Here is a 13,719-nt window from a genome sequence, read left to right as displayed (position 1 = left end):
ACGAAATTCTTGTAAGTAGTGTACGATCAGTCCTTTAACCTGAGAGGTTCTTATCGATGCTATCACATATTATGAGTTTTGGTGCACCGATGGTTGATGTCTCCTTGACTATATATCGGTGTACTGGATTCGTATTGTTTGGTTATATTTGAAAGAAATTCCTAACAAAGAATCCGCTACCCTTTTTGGGAGAAAATCAAGGAGAGAGAACAACTGTACTTGATTGGACATAAATCCAGTACCGGTGGCATTTTTGTAAATAGTTTACAAAATTTTTAAAATTAATATTATTTATTAATAGTTATTTTCATAAATAATTTTGAAAAGATTTTCTTTGGTCCAATCAGAATTACAGAATCTCCGAAAAATTTTCTATAGACTGGGGATATGACAGTATACACATGCCCTATAGTCTATAATGTGATATTGTATTGTGGAGGGACTGATGCGTAATAATCTACTTAAATTGGGTAATGATTGTTAAATCTACCTAGCATCACATGTGTTGATTAACTCTGTATTATGAATACAATATTGTTAAGATGCATAGTATGCCAGGTGGGATCCCAATGGGGTCCTACTCCTTTCCTATAAGTTCAACCTATATGTACAATATTTTAATAGTCATGAATTCTTTTTGTGATCTAAGATTTTGGATCCTCATAAGAGATGAGATCTCATATTAAGATGGAGGAGATTGTTAGGAAAAATAATTTTATATTATTTATTTTTCTATTGGTAGGAAAAGAATTTATATTATTTATTTTCCTAATAAATTTGATCTTATCTTTTATGATAAGATTGGTTTTGGTTTAGTTGTTGGCTCCCAACAGGAGACCCATTACTTAGTTGGATGTTACTAAAACACTAACTAATAGGGGATTCTAATTGACCAAAAATATATAAGATTGGCTAACCAAAAACAACGTGAAGTGATACGAGAGAACAATTCTCACGGTTCTCACCCTTCTCTAGAAAACGCTTCTCCCATCTCTCTCTTCCTCTTTGAGTGATCGAGTATGATGACTCGGTTTTATGAAAACCCTGACTATTGTGGAGGAGCTTGGATCCAAGGGAATGCAAAGTTATACGTGTGGAAAAGACTCATTGTGAAAGGGCTAAGATCATGTGGAGGCTCTGCACTTGTGGAGTTTCAAGTAATGATCGAAACCCTCGTATTAATTATTTCTTGAATGGTCAACCCTACCGGTAGGACAATCCAAATCGCTTCCGCGGATGCCGTCTTACAGTTATAGTGTCACACCCCGTTCACACCGAACCGGGTCAGTGACCGGGTTAACACCGGTTTACCCCAAACCTGCCAGGATCATCTGATACTATATTCCACCACATCATACACACAACTAATAAAATCTTATCAGATCAGTGGAAGACTTGGTTTACCTATGAATATCCCTATAATACTTGATACCCGAATTGTGATACAATAGTTATATACATGTGGGCCTGAAGGCATGATATTTACACAATGAAAGTACAATTCACATATCAAGTACATAAAAGAAATCATGAAAATTAGAGTATACTGCTCGGCTCAGTATCAGAACCTAGAGCTCAGCTCGGTATTAAAGGTTGAGCCCAGCTCGGCTTCACAAGGTAGAGCTCGGCTCGGCAGCAAAGTGGAGCTCAGCCCGGCATCAGAAGTGGAGCTCAGCTCGGTATCAGAATTGCGGTCCCGCAGCACAACTCTCGCATGAGCAGTCAGTGCCATGCTCTAACTCCTCAGGGGCCCACCAGTCCTCTTCAGGGAACTCAATCGTGGGACCCGCCCCGTGCTCATCTGGTTGATGACCTGCAAAATCATCTAAAAGAGGTGCACACGTGGGATGAGCTCACTAGCTCAGTAAGTGGAAAGATGAACCACACCGCAGTCCACACAACAAATCACAATCATATGCACTACATGCTATGCAATACATTTTAAATCACATCCACCTAAGCAACATTACTAAGTCTTTGGTTTAGTGCTACTACAGCCACAGTGCACGTATACTCCGGGTACGAGCTGCGAACTCCATCCTGCGATACGCCCATAGGGCTGTCGGAGAAGGCCCACCGTGAGTATTCAAAAAAATAAAAACATACCGACCACTGGCTCTCAACATAAAATAAATGACATAAATTAAAGGTGCTGACTCCAGCAATTTAAAAGCAGCACGATTGGCCCTCTTGAATATACCACCGGGGTTGCCGACTGTCCTAATGACCAGCCGGGCGTAATGTCTAACCGCCACAGTGACCCGACAACCGCGACCACTGCTTCCCCCCAAATGATAACCCAACACCTTAACCCCTGTTGGGAAGGGTTGTAGCACGGGAAGGTGATAATCCTAAACCGCATGCTCCTATATGACAATAGTACGATTGCATAGTGTCATCACGTCCCATACCACAGGCCACCAATGCACTCATTTCCAAGCCGACTACGGCATCTAGTCTATTAATGCATCATACACAATGATGTCAACATTCATCACAGAAGCATATTATCACTTAGCATTTAGAAAATAAACACAACACCCATGCATAACCATGTGAGGATGACTAATCTACATAGCATTTTCATGATGGCATGACTAGACGAGATACAATTAAATGAATGCCAAACAATGCCTTGAAACAAGGCCAAACGTCCTCTCCCCACTTACCTGTAGTGTGCAAGGACTCCCGTTCGGTACGAAAAGCGTAGGATTTGGTGAACCTATCATGAGTGAGCGGGGTTAGTACTTCACCACTTTGGAATCAAGATTAACACGATCCAATGACAAGATCATATTTAGAATCCTAAAAGAAGGTCACACGTCCAATTTAGGTCCAATCAGACGAAAAAATCACATTCGGAGCCTCTCGGGTGGGTCGGACAACCCACCTGTCTGACCCACCAGTCAGACCCACCGGTCTGGACCGGCGGGTAGGTCGGCCCATCTGTTGGCCCACCGGTCTGGCCCACCGGTTGGGCCAGGGGGTCTGCCAAGACCGACGGGTAGGGTGGCCCGCCAGTCTGGCCCGCCGGTTGTGCCCGAGGCCCTGCCCTCTTAGGCGGGTGCCCACAGGCAGGCTAGATGGCCCACCGGTCTTGGCGGGGAACCTGCTGTTTCTTCCCAACTTCCCTCAATCTTTGGGGATTCAAATGGGGCTTTTCCAAACCCATTTTTCACCCATTCAAGGTCTTATAGGATGGTTCTGACCTAGATCTAGGTTAGATTTAAGGAATGGGAAGCCATCTTACCTTCTTTGCTCAAGAATACCTTCAAACCCCAAAAATCACTTCAAATCCACAATGCTTCTCCAACCTTGTAAATACTTCTTCAAATCCTTCAAGATCAACACATAAATCATCTATTAAACCTTAGATTCATCATTTCAAGGGGGATTTACAAGATCTCAAGAAACCCTACCCAAATCAAGGGTTTTACTTGGGTATGGTGAAGGTTTAAGGAACCCAAACTTTGTTCACCTCTAAATGTAGATCTAGTGTTGAAGATCACTCTTCCGGCGTCGGAATGGGAAGATCAAGCCTCGGCGCCGCTGAAATCCATCTCTTCTTCCTCTTCCTTCTCTTCTCTTCTTCTTTCCTTTCTTTTCTCTCTCCTCTTTACTCTTCTCACCAACGTACGAGTGTCATAAATGAGAAAAGAAAAGAAAAGTATAAATGCTATATATACTTCTTTAAAATACTAAGTAATTCACATGGGTGGGTCACTCAGGTGGGTGGATGCGCCCACCTGTCCGCCCACCTGAGGGCCAAAACTTGAGATTTTGACAGAATTCGGCCCTCGGCACGAATCTCACTCTTGGCGTATGATGTAATATATGTATGCACCTTAATATACGGCTACATACCTGCTTTATCCGTACATGGCCTTATGATAGGTGCATGTACATGGCTTGGGTATTCCCGTCTCTTCTGGCACTGGCTCGGACTTGTCAGGCCAGCCGGTGTTTAAGATCACTCTTGCCATCATAGTCCATAAGGAACCCGCTCTAATTCTCTCCGGTTCGGGTCCTGCATAGTTAAACTGGGTCAATCCGTGTAATCAGACCGGGTTTAAAAAGTAGTGTATTACATTTACCCCCCCTTCTGAAAAATTTCGTCCTCGAAATTGCGTACCTGGTTGATCAAAAAGATGAGGGTACTTGGCTCTCATTTCATCCTCTTTCTCCCAAGATGCTTCTTCAAGTGAATGATTAGCCCATCGCACCTTTACATAGGAAATGGAGCGGTTGCGAAGGGTCTTCACCTTTCGGTCCAAAATTTCAGCTGGCTGCTCTGTATAGGTCATGTCAGCTTCAAGGTATTCTGGCTCCACGGGTAATACATGAGAGGGATCATGAACGTATCGCTTTAGCATGGATACATGGAATACATTATGAACATCCCCAAGTGAAGGTGGCAGAGCAGGCATGTAGGCTACTGAGCCAACCCGGGCTAAGATCTCAAATGGTCCAATGTATCTTGGGCTCAACTTCCCCTTTCTGTGAAACCTTTGTAACCCTTTAGTAGGAGAGATCTTGAGAAATACCTTTTCTCTTGGCTGAAATTCAATGTCTTTTCTGCGGGTGTCCGCATAGCTCTTTTGACGGGACTGAGCTGCTTTAATCCGTTCTCGAATAACGTCGACTTTGTCACAAGTCATCTGTATCATCTCAGGTCCTAACATTCGACGTTCACCTACCTCATCCCAATACAAAGGAGTTCTGCACTTCCTGCCGTATAACGCCTCATACGGAGCCATCCCAATTGTAGCTTGGTAACTGTTGTTATAGGCAAACTCCATAAGGGGTATATATTCTTCCCAACTACCACACATTTCCATTGTACATGCCCTAAGCATGTCTTCTAATATCTGTATAGTTCGCTCTGACTGATCATCAGTCTGTGGGTGGAAAGCAGTACTCAAATTCAACTGTGATCCCAAGGCATGCTGGAAGCTTTTTCAAAATCTGAAAGTAAACCTCGGGTCCCTATCTGATACAATGCTCACTGGCACTCCATGTAAGCGCACTATGTTGTCCATGTAAAGTTGTGCTAGTTTGGCCATAGAGAACTTGGTCTTGATGGGAATGAAATGAGCAGTTTTAGTAAGCCGATCAACGATCACCCATATCACGTCCATCCCCTTAGGTGTACATGGTAGTCCAGTGACAAAGTCCATTGTAATCCTTTCCCACTTCCATTCTAGTACTGGGAGTGGCTGAAGAGTACCATAAAGTCAATGCCTCTTAGCTTTTACTTTTTGGCATGTGAGACAAGTCGCCACATACAGAGCTATTGTGACTTTCATGGTTGGCCACCAGTAATTTTGTTTGAGGTCTTTGTACATCTTTGTACTTTCTGGGTGGAGTGAGTACTCGGAGCTATGTGTCTCTCACACTATCTTGTCTTGTATATCCAAATCATCGGGTACACACAATCTGCCTCGAAACATCAATGCCCCATCACTGGCTAAAACAAAATCTGGATCGTTCATTGTTTGATCTTGAACCTTAACTCTGATCCGCTGTAATTCAGGATCCAACGGTTGTTTCATTATTACCTCTTGTTTAATAGCCGGATGCATCTGTAGAGCCGTCAAGGATACAGTCAACCATTTAAGGTTTTCTGGTTGACGTTCCAATTCTAAGGTTGCTCCTTCATATAAGAGAGCTTCATCCATTAGCGTCGCCTCTTGTATGAGTGGTGGGCTGACTGCTAAGCATGAGAGTGACACAGTCTGTGCCTTCCGACTCGACGCATCTGCTACCACATTAGCTTTTCCGGGATGATACTGAATGTCGCAGTCATAATCCTTCATGAGCTCAAGCCATCTCCTCTGTCTCATGTTCAAATCCTTCTGGGTGAAGAAGTACTTAAGGCTTTTGTGATCACTGTATATCTCACACTTCTCCCCATACAGATAATGTCGCCAAATCTTAAGGGCAAAAATGACTGCGGCTAGCTCTAAGTCATGAGTGGGGTAGTTCTTCTCATACTCCTTTAGTTGTCGGGATGCATACGCTATTACCTTACCGCGTTGCATGAGAACACAACCCAAACCAACTTTGGAAGCATCAGTGTAGACTGTCATTCCAACTGTGCCTTCAGGGATGGTCAACACAGGGGCCGACACCAACCTCTTCTTCAATTCCTAGAAACTCTTCTCACATTCCTCTATCCAGTCGAATTTCACACCCTTTTTGGTTAATTTAGTCATTGGTGCTGAGATTCGGATGAAATTCTCAATAAAGCACCGATAATATCCAGCCAAACCCAAGAAGCTTCTAATTTCAGTGACATTCTTGGGGCTTTCCCATTCTACTACTGCTTTCACCTTATCAGGATCTACCTCAATTTCGGCCTTAGACACTACGTGCCCCAGGAATCCAACTTGCTCAAGCCAAAATTCACATTTGCTGTATTTGGCAAACAATCGTTGTTCTCTAAACCTCTGTAACACCATTCTCAAATGTTGGGTGTGCTCCTCTTCTGTCTTGGAGTAGATCAAGATGTCATCAATAAAGATAATTACCCATTTATCGAGTACATTGTGAAATACTCGATTCATTAAATCCATGAATGCTGCCGGTGCATTGGTTAACCCAAAAGATAACACTAAGAACTCATAGTGACCATATCGAGTCCTAAATGTTGTCATGGGTATGTCACTGCTCTTTATCTTGAGCTGATAATAGCCTGATCGAAGGTCTATCTTTGAAAATACTTGGGCACCCTGCAACTGGTCAAATAAATCATCAATGCATGGCAACGGATACCGGTTCTTAATGGTTAGCTTATTTAATTCCCGGTAATCGATGCACATACGCAAGCTGCCATCTTTCTTCTTGACAAACAATACTAGGGCACCCCAAGGTGAAACACTTGGGCGAATAAACCCCTTTTCCAATAAATCCTGCAACTGCATCTGTAATTCCTTCAATTCAGCTGGTGCCATCCTGTACGGAGCCTTTGATATTGGAGCTGCTCCAGGAGTCAAATCTATGGCAAACTCCAACTCTCTATCAGGTGGTAAATGCATCAGATCATCTGGGAAGACGTCGGGAAACTCTTTTACCACCTTTACCTCTTCTAGAGGTGTAATCCTTGCATCAACATCAAGTACCGATGCTAAGTAGCCCTGACATCCATTCTTCAACAATTTTACTGCTTGAAGGGCGGAGACGAGGACCTTTCTCGCCCGTTTCATTTTATCCGCTCGGTATACCAATTCTTTCCCTTCGTCATCTGTCACCCTAATCAGATTTTCAGCACACATCACATTAGCTCGATGAGCCGGCAACCAATCCATACCCAGTATAACATCAAAATTCTGCATATTGAACTTAATGAGTTGTGCATCAAAATTCTTTCCACTAATTTCCACTGGGCACGGCCCATACACCTCCTTTAACTAAGTAACTTTACCAGTAGGCATACTAACAATGATTCCGTGATCTAGGATCCTGGGTGGCATCCCAAGTTTCTCGGCAAATCTCTTAGATGCGAATGAATGAGTAGCTCCTGAATCGAATAAAACATAGGCTGGTATGCCTGATATGGGTAGGACACCTAGTGTAGCAATGCATATAATTTCAGCAAGTCATCAATATTTAACATAAGAAAATTCTTAATTTAAAATGTAACTGCTACTACTTCTGTACTAGCCTCAGCTTCCTCAGCTGATAGAGCATACATCATTCCCTGCGGTTGATTTCCCTGAGTTAAGGGAGGTCGGTACGCCGAGGGCTGACTGGAGGGCAAGGCTGGTCTGACCCGATAGTCTTTTGTATAGTGCCCATATGAATGGCAGTTAAAGCAACAAATCTGAGATGTCAGAACTGGGGCGGGGCCCCTCTGCATTTGACCCGTTGCAGATGGAGGTCGGGGTGGCCTTGGAGCTGTAGGTGCCACACTAGTGTTCGGCCGAAAAGATGTGGAGCCTGAACCACCAGCTGGTCTAAGAGGGTAGCCAGATGGCCTATAGGGCTGCCTATACATAGGCCCAGAACTATACGATCCGCGGTATGATTTGGAGGAGTTACCCATATCCGGAAATGGGTTTGTTCTCTTCCACAGTCCGGGGGTGAGGGACTGTTCTCTCTTTTGCTTATCCTCCATGGTCTTGGCCTTCTGCACAATCTGGCCATAGTCAGTCAAATCCAAGACCTCAAGTACAGACCTAATGGATGCTTTTAGGCCTTTTAGAAATCTCGCAGCCTTCTCCTCAGCTGTCCGCATATGCCTTGGGGAAAAATGGAACAAGCTCTCAAATTGCTGTTGGTACTCAAGGATAGTCTTACCTCCTTGAGTTAAAGCTATAAACTCAGTCTCCTTACGGTCTCGGAAGCTACGTGGATAATGATTGTCTAAGAACAACTCCTTGAACTGTTCCCAGGTGGGTTCTGGATGGGCAACCAACAATATGGGCTTAGAAGCTTGCCACCAGGAGTTGGCCTCCTTCTTGAGTTGCAACCCCGCACAAATGAGTTTCTGTGCATCCGTGCACTCAATCACCTCAAATATTTTCTCCAGTTCTTGAATCCACTGGTCTGGTTCCAGAGGATCACTCTCCACCTTAGAGAATACAGGTGGTAAGTTCCTCTTGAATGACTCCACTACCTTTGACGTATTATTCACTGGCAGGTAATTGGGAGCATAAGCCGGGTAGTAATGGTATGGAGGGGGTACCCCATACGGAGGAATGCCAAATGGTGGATTTGGAGGTGTACCCCCCACTTGTGGCCCCGTACCAAACCCTACAGGCAGGTCCTGTGGAGTAAGTATCCGGGGAGGTTGACCTGATTGAGAAAGGTCCAATTGTTGCTGAATAGCAGTCATAAATGCTTGCTGTTGCTGAAGCATTTGTTGTTGAAAAGCCTATTGTGACTGCTGAATTATGGTAGCAACATCCCCCGGAGTAATAACTGATGGAGGGTCTGGGAGTGTAGTCAGAGGTGGGTCCCCATGTGCCCCACCTTGACCAAGGGTCTCTGGGGGTGGTGGAGGTGAGGTTTGCCGCACCGAGCGGGACCTCCTAGGATTCGGTGGTCGACCGACCGGACGAGGACCACGCAAGGTGCCTCGGGCATTGCTACCGGATCTAGTACGTACCATCGTATCCCTGTACCTAGAGCACATCATACATCACATTGGTTAAACACCATAGAATTCATATCGGCACATAATTATATGCCAACACACAGGGTATGGTAGCGTATGATAGTCTGCAACTAACCGCAACTTGATTTCAAAAATATAGGGTTAGTGCTTCAACAAGCATGTCAATGGTCCCACTTGCCCATAACATGCAATTACAAGAGTAATAACAATAACCATAATAATTATATTAATAATATTAAAAAAATAAATAACACAAAAAAATTCCATTTTTTTTCCCAATTTTCCTCAACCGGTGGGCTGAACCGGTGGGCAGGTTGGCCCACCGGTCGGCCTGCCGATCCAAAACCTCAACTGGCGGGTGACACCGGCGGGCAGGGTGGCCCGCCAGTCCTGGCCGAGTGAAAAACTCGAACAGGGCCCATTAGGCTCTGTTCAGTTGTATTTCCCTCATTTCTCCTCTCTCTCTCTCTCTCTCTCTCTCCCAGGCGATTTTGGAGAGCATTTCGACGCTTCCACTCGCGATCCCACTCAACGATCCGGCACTTTTGTGAAGATTCATCTCCTCCACTTCCAAGTAAGTTTTCCTTCTCTTTTTCTTAGAATTTTCACTTGGGGGGGTAGAACTCATGTGTAGACTTCAATCTAGGTTCTTTTCCTATATTTCTTTCCATAGAATAGTGATTTCATGTGCTTGTGATATTCTCTATGTGATTTATTTCTAGTTTCTAGGATTTACTTATCCATTTTGAGAAAAACCCCAACCGTGCCCTAGTTTTCTCAAAATTGGGGATTTCTTCATTTCTTGCCCTTTTTCCCCAATTGATGATTCAATTGTGATGCATTATGCTTAATTTGTGCTTAACATGCTGTAGAAATCATAAGAAGTACCTTATGTGTGAAATCCCATGTCTTCCCATAAAAATCCATCTTTTGGGTTTTCTTTGCTTTTCATCACATTCTTTGGTATTTGTGGACCTCAATAGCATAGTAGTAGATGTCTTTGCATATTCTAATTGGTAGATTGACGGCATTTCATCCATGAGCATGTAGGCTTCATGCTTTCTCTGTGGTGAGTCTTTTGCACTCTCTCTTAGCTTGGACTTTCACCTTGAGAATTGGGGGTTTTCCCTTCTTTAATTGTCATGCCTTATATGCCTCTTGTTACCTCGCTGTTTTGCCCTACTCTCGGTCTTGTCGCTTTTCTGTTTTGTGAAAATTGAGTTTTGAGGCTTCCTCTTATTGCTCACCCATCTTTCTATTCGTTTTGTTATTCCCCCCCCCCTTTTTTTTTCTTTACTCACCCTGCTTTTCTCTTTTCTTGCCAGGATGTCATCTCGCAAGGGCAAGGAGCCCTCATCCTCTGGCACTCGATGTAAGACCACCGCTTCTAAGCTGAAGAGTGCGGGAACTAGCTCTCCAACCCCCCGCACAGGGAGACCCAGACCTGCCCGGTTTGACCCTTCGGACTACGATGAGGAGTTCTTCCACAGTGCAGAAGCAGCAGCCAACTGGCCGGCCTTCCTGAAGAGGTCGGTGATGATGGAGAAGACCGTGGTAGTCGACGACTTCCACAAGGTTCGGCTTCAGGAGAGGTTTACAGCACTGGGCTGGCAGTCCATCCTCCAGGTAGACCGTCTGTGCTACGAGCAGCTGATTCGTAGGTTCTACTGTAACTTAGAGTTTTCCTATCAGTACAGGGAGTACACTATAGTCAGCTTGGTGAAGGGGGTGGACATCCAGTTGGTCGTGACACCTTGGCCAGCATCTTGGGCATCTCAGCAGCCGGGCACCATTACTACAGTCCTCCCAGGAGTAAGCCCCTGGGACCATTCATGAGTTTGGAAACGCTGGACTACATCTACGAGACTATCTGTGGCAGCAGTGCCCGTCCGGAGTCCGAGACATCCTTCTTCCCAGAGGTTCGAGTATTTGCCCGATTGGTCCAGTTCAACTTGCTCCCAGGGGAGGTCATCGGAACCAGGTGGGCTTCATGGCAACCTTCATAGCTTACTGCATCTATACGGCCTCAAAGGGAGGTGCCGAGCACTTGTGCCTACCATACATCATCCTCAAGACGATGGAGCACCATACTTCCCACCCCAAGGATGGAGGATTTTCATATGGCTAGATCCTCACTAGGATTTTTGAGTTCTTCAGAGTGGACCTGAGTGGAGAGGAGGGGAAGACTCCGGCAGACAAGTTCGACAGGGGTAACCTCTTAAGGATGGGTCTCCATACCCTTATGGATACACCTCCAAGAGCAGGAGCTCAGAGAGGTAGGGATAGGATGGCTGCCCCTATAGAGGATGTTCTCATGGAGGAGGAGTCCAGTGAGGAGGATGAGGACTATGATCCTCAGGATGAGGAGGATGATTGGGTGGATGAGGACATCCCTGCGGAGGTGCCTCAGGAGTCGAGAGGTACCGATCCTGGTTTCACCAGAGCTACAGCCTCACGACATAGAGCCCCACCACCTGAGAGTGGTGCATATGATTTTGAGGGCATGCTGTCCACCATAAGGGCTTTGAAGGATGGCCAAGATCAGCTGCTAAGAAGGCTGGACGAGAGTGCTTCTAGGGAGGAACGCATCCTGGAGAGGTAGGCTACTTTGGAGGATTCCTTCCTCAGACTGGGCCAGGACTTGGACACCACGGCCAATGCCATCTCAACAGATTTTGGCCGATTTCGGAGGGAGGTACGGCTGGTGAACACGAGGTTTGACTACTACGACCATCGCCTCGACGTCAACTCTAGACCTCCGACGAATGTAGTAATAATAGACGACGACGACGATGATCAGTGAGGACTTAGCTCGTCCACACCAGCTTCCCATCTATTCCATGTTATACATCTGATTGTATTTTTCTTTATTTTTCCTTTCTTTTCTCATTCTTTGTATTTGCTTTGTAACTGCACTTATTTGTGGGATAATGTACTTGATAGTGGTTTTTGTGGTGAATTCGTTGTGATGACTTGTGTAGTTTAGTTGTGGTGTCTTTGTAAATTTTTTATCAGTGTTATATTTTATATATATATATATATATATATGTTGTTTATCAGGTGTTTGTGTGTAAATTTTTAAAAATCCCACTTTACGCCGTTATGCTGCCGAAATTTCGTCAAACTAGTACTCGATAGGTTATAACACCAATTTATTTACCTTTTATCTACTCTCACGCATGCCATGAATGCAATATCTAAATGCAACCCTTTTTAATACTTTCTTTTTTTGGCTTTTAACTCCTTAAAGCTTTTACATTAACCCAATCCCATTTTCCTATTATAGATTCTATGGGATTCTAATGGTATGCTGTGAGTGGAGCAGAGCATCACGCTCTGATACCACCATTGTCACACCCTGTTCACACCGAACCGGGTCAGCGATCGGGTTAACACCGATTAATCCAAACCTGCCAGGATCATCTGATACTATATTCCACCACAGCATACACACAACTAATAAAAGTTTATCAGATCAGCGGAAGACTTGGTTTACCTATGAATATCCCCATAATACATGATACCCGAATTGTGATACAATAGTTATATACATGTGGGCCCGAAGGCATGATATTTACACAATAAAAGTACAATTCGCATATCAAGTACAAAAAGGAAATCATCAAAATCAGAGTATACTGCTCGACTCGGTATCAAAACCTAGAGCTCAGCTCGGTATTAAAGGTTGAGCCCAGCTCAGCTTCACAAGGTAGAGCTCGGCTCGGTAGCAAAGTGGAGCTTAGCTCGGCATCAGAACTGTGGTCCCGCAGCACAACTCTCGCACGAGCAGTCAGTGTAGTGCTCTTCAGGGAACTCAACCGTGGGACCCACCCCGTGCTCATCTAGTTGATGACCTGCAAAATCATCTAAAAGAGGTGCACACGTGGGATGAACTCACTAGCTCAGTAAGTGGAAAGATGGACCACACAGCAGTCCACACAACAAATCACAATCATATGCACTACATGCTATGCAATACATTTTAAATCACATCCACCTAAGCAACATTACTAAGTCTTTGGTTTAGTGCTACTACAGTCACAGTGCCCATATACTCCGGGTACGAGCCACGAACTCCATCCCGCGATACGCCCATAGGGCTGTCGGAGAAGGCCCACCGTGAGTACTTGGAAAAATAAAAACATGTCGACCACCGGCTCTCAACATAAAATAAATGATAGAAATTAAAGGTGCTGACTCCAGCAATTTAAAAGCAATACGATTGGCCCTCTTAAATATACCACCGGGGTTGCCGACTGTCCTATTGACCAGCCGGGCATAATGTCTAACCGCCACAGTGACCTGACAACCGCGACCACTGCTTCCCCCCAAATGGTAACCCAACACCTTAACCCTTGTTGGGAAGGGTCGTAGCACGGGAAGGTGATAATCCTAAACCGCATGCTCCTATATGACAATAGTACGATTGCATAGTGCCACCACATCCCATACCACGGGCCACCAATGCACTCGTTTTCAAGCCGACTATGGCATCTAGTCTATTAATGCATCATACACAATGATGTCAACATTCATCATAGAAGCATATTATCACTTGGCAATTAGAAAATAAACACAACACCCATGCATAACCATGTGAG

This window comes from Macadamia integrifolia, chromosome 11 (assembly GCF_013358625.1).
Source record: "Macadamia integrifolia cultivar HAES 741 chromosome 11, SCU_Mint_v3, whole genome shotgun sequence".
NCBI classification, from domain to species: domain Eukaryota; kingdom Viridiplantae; phylum Streptophyta; class Magnoliopsida; order Proteales; family Proteaceae; genus Macadamia; species Macadamia integrifolia.
Note: the sequence above shows the minus strand (reverse complement) of the source record.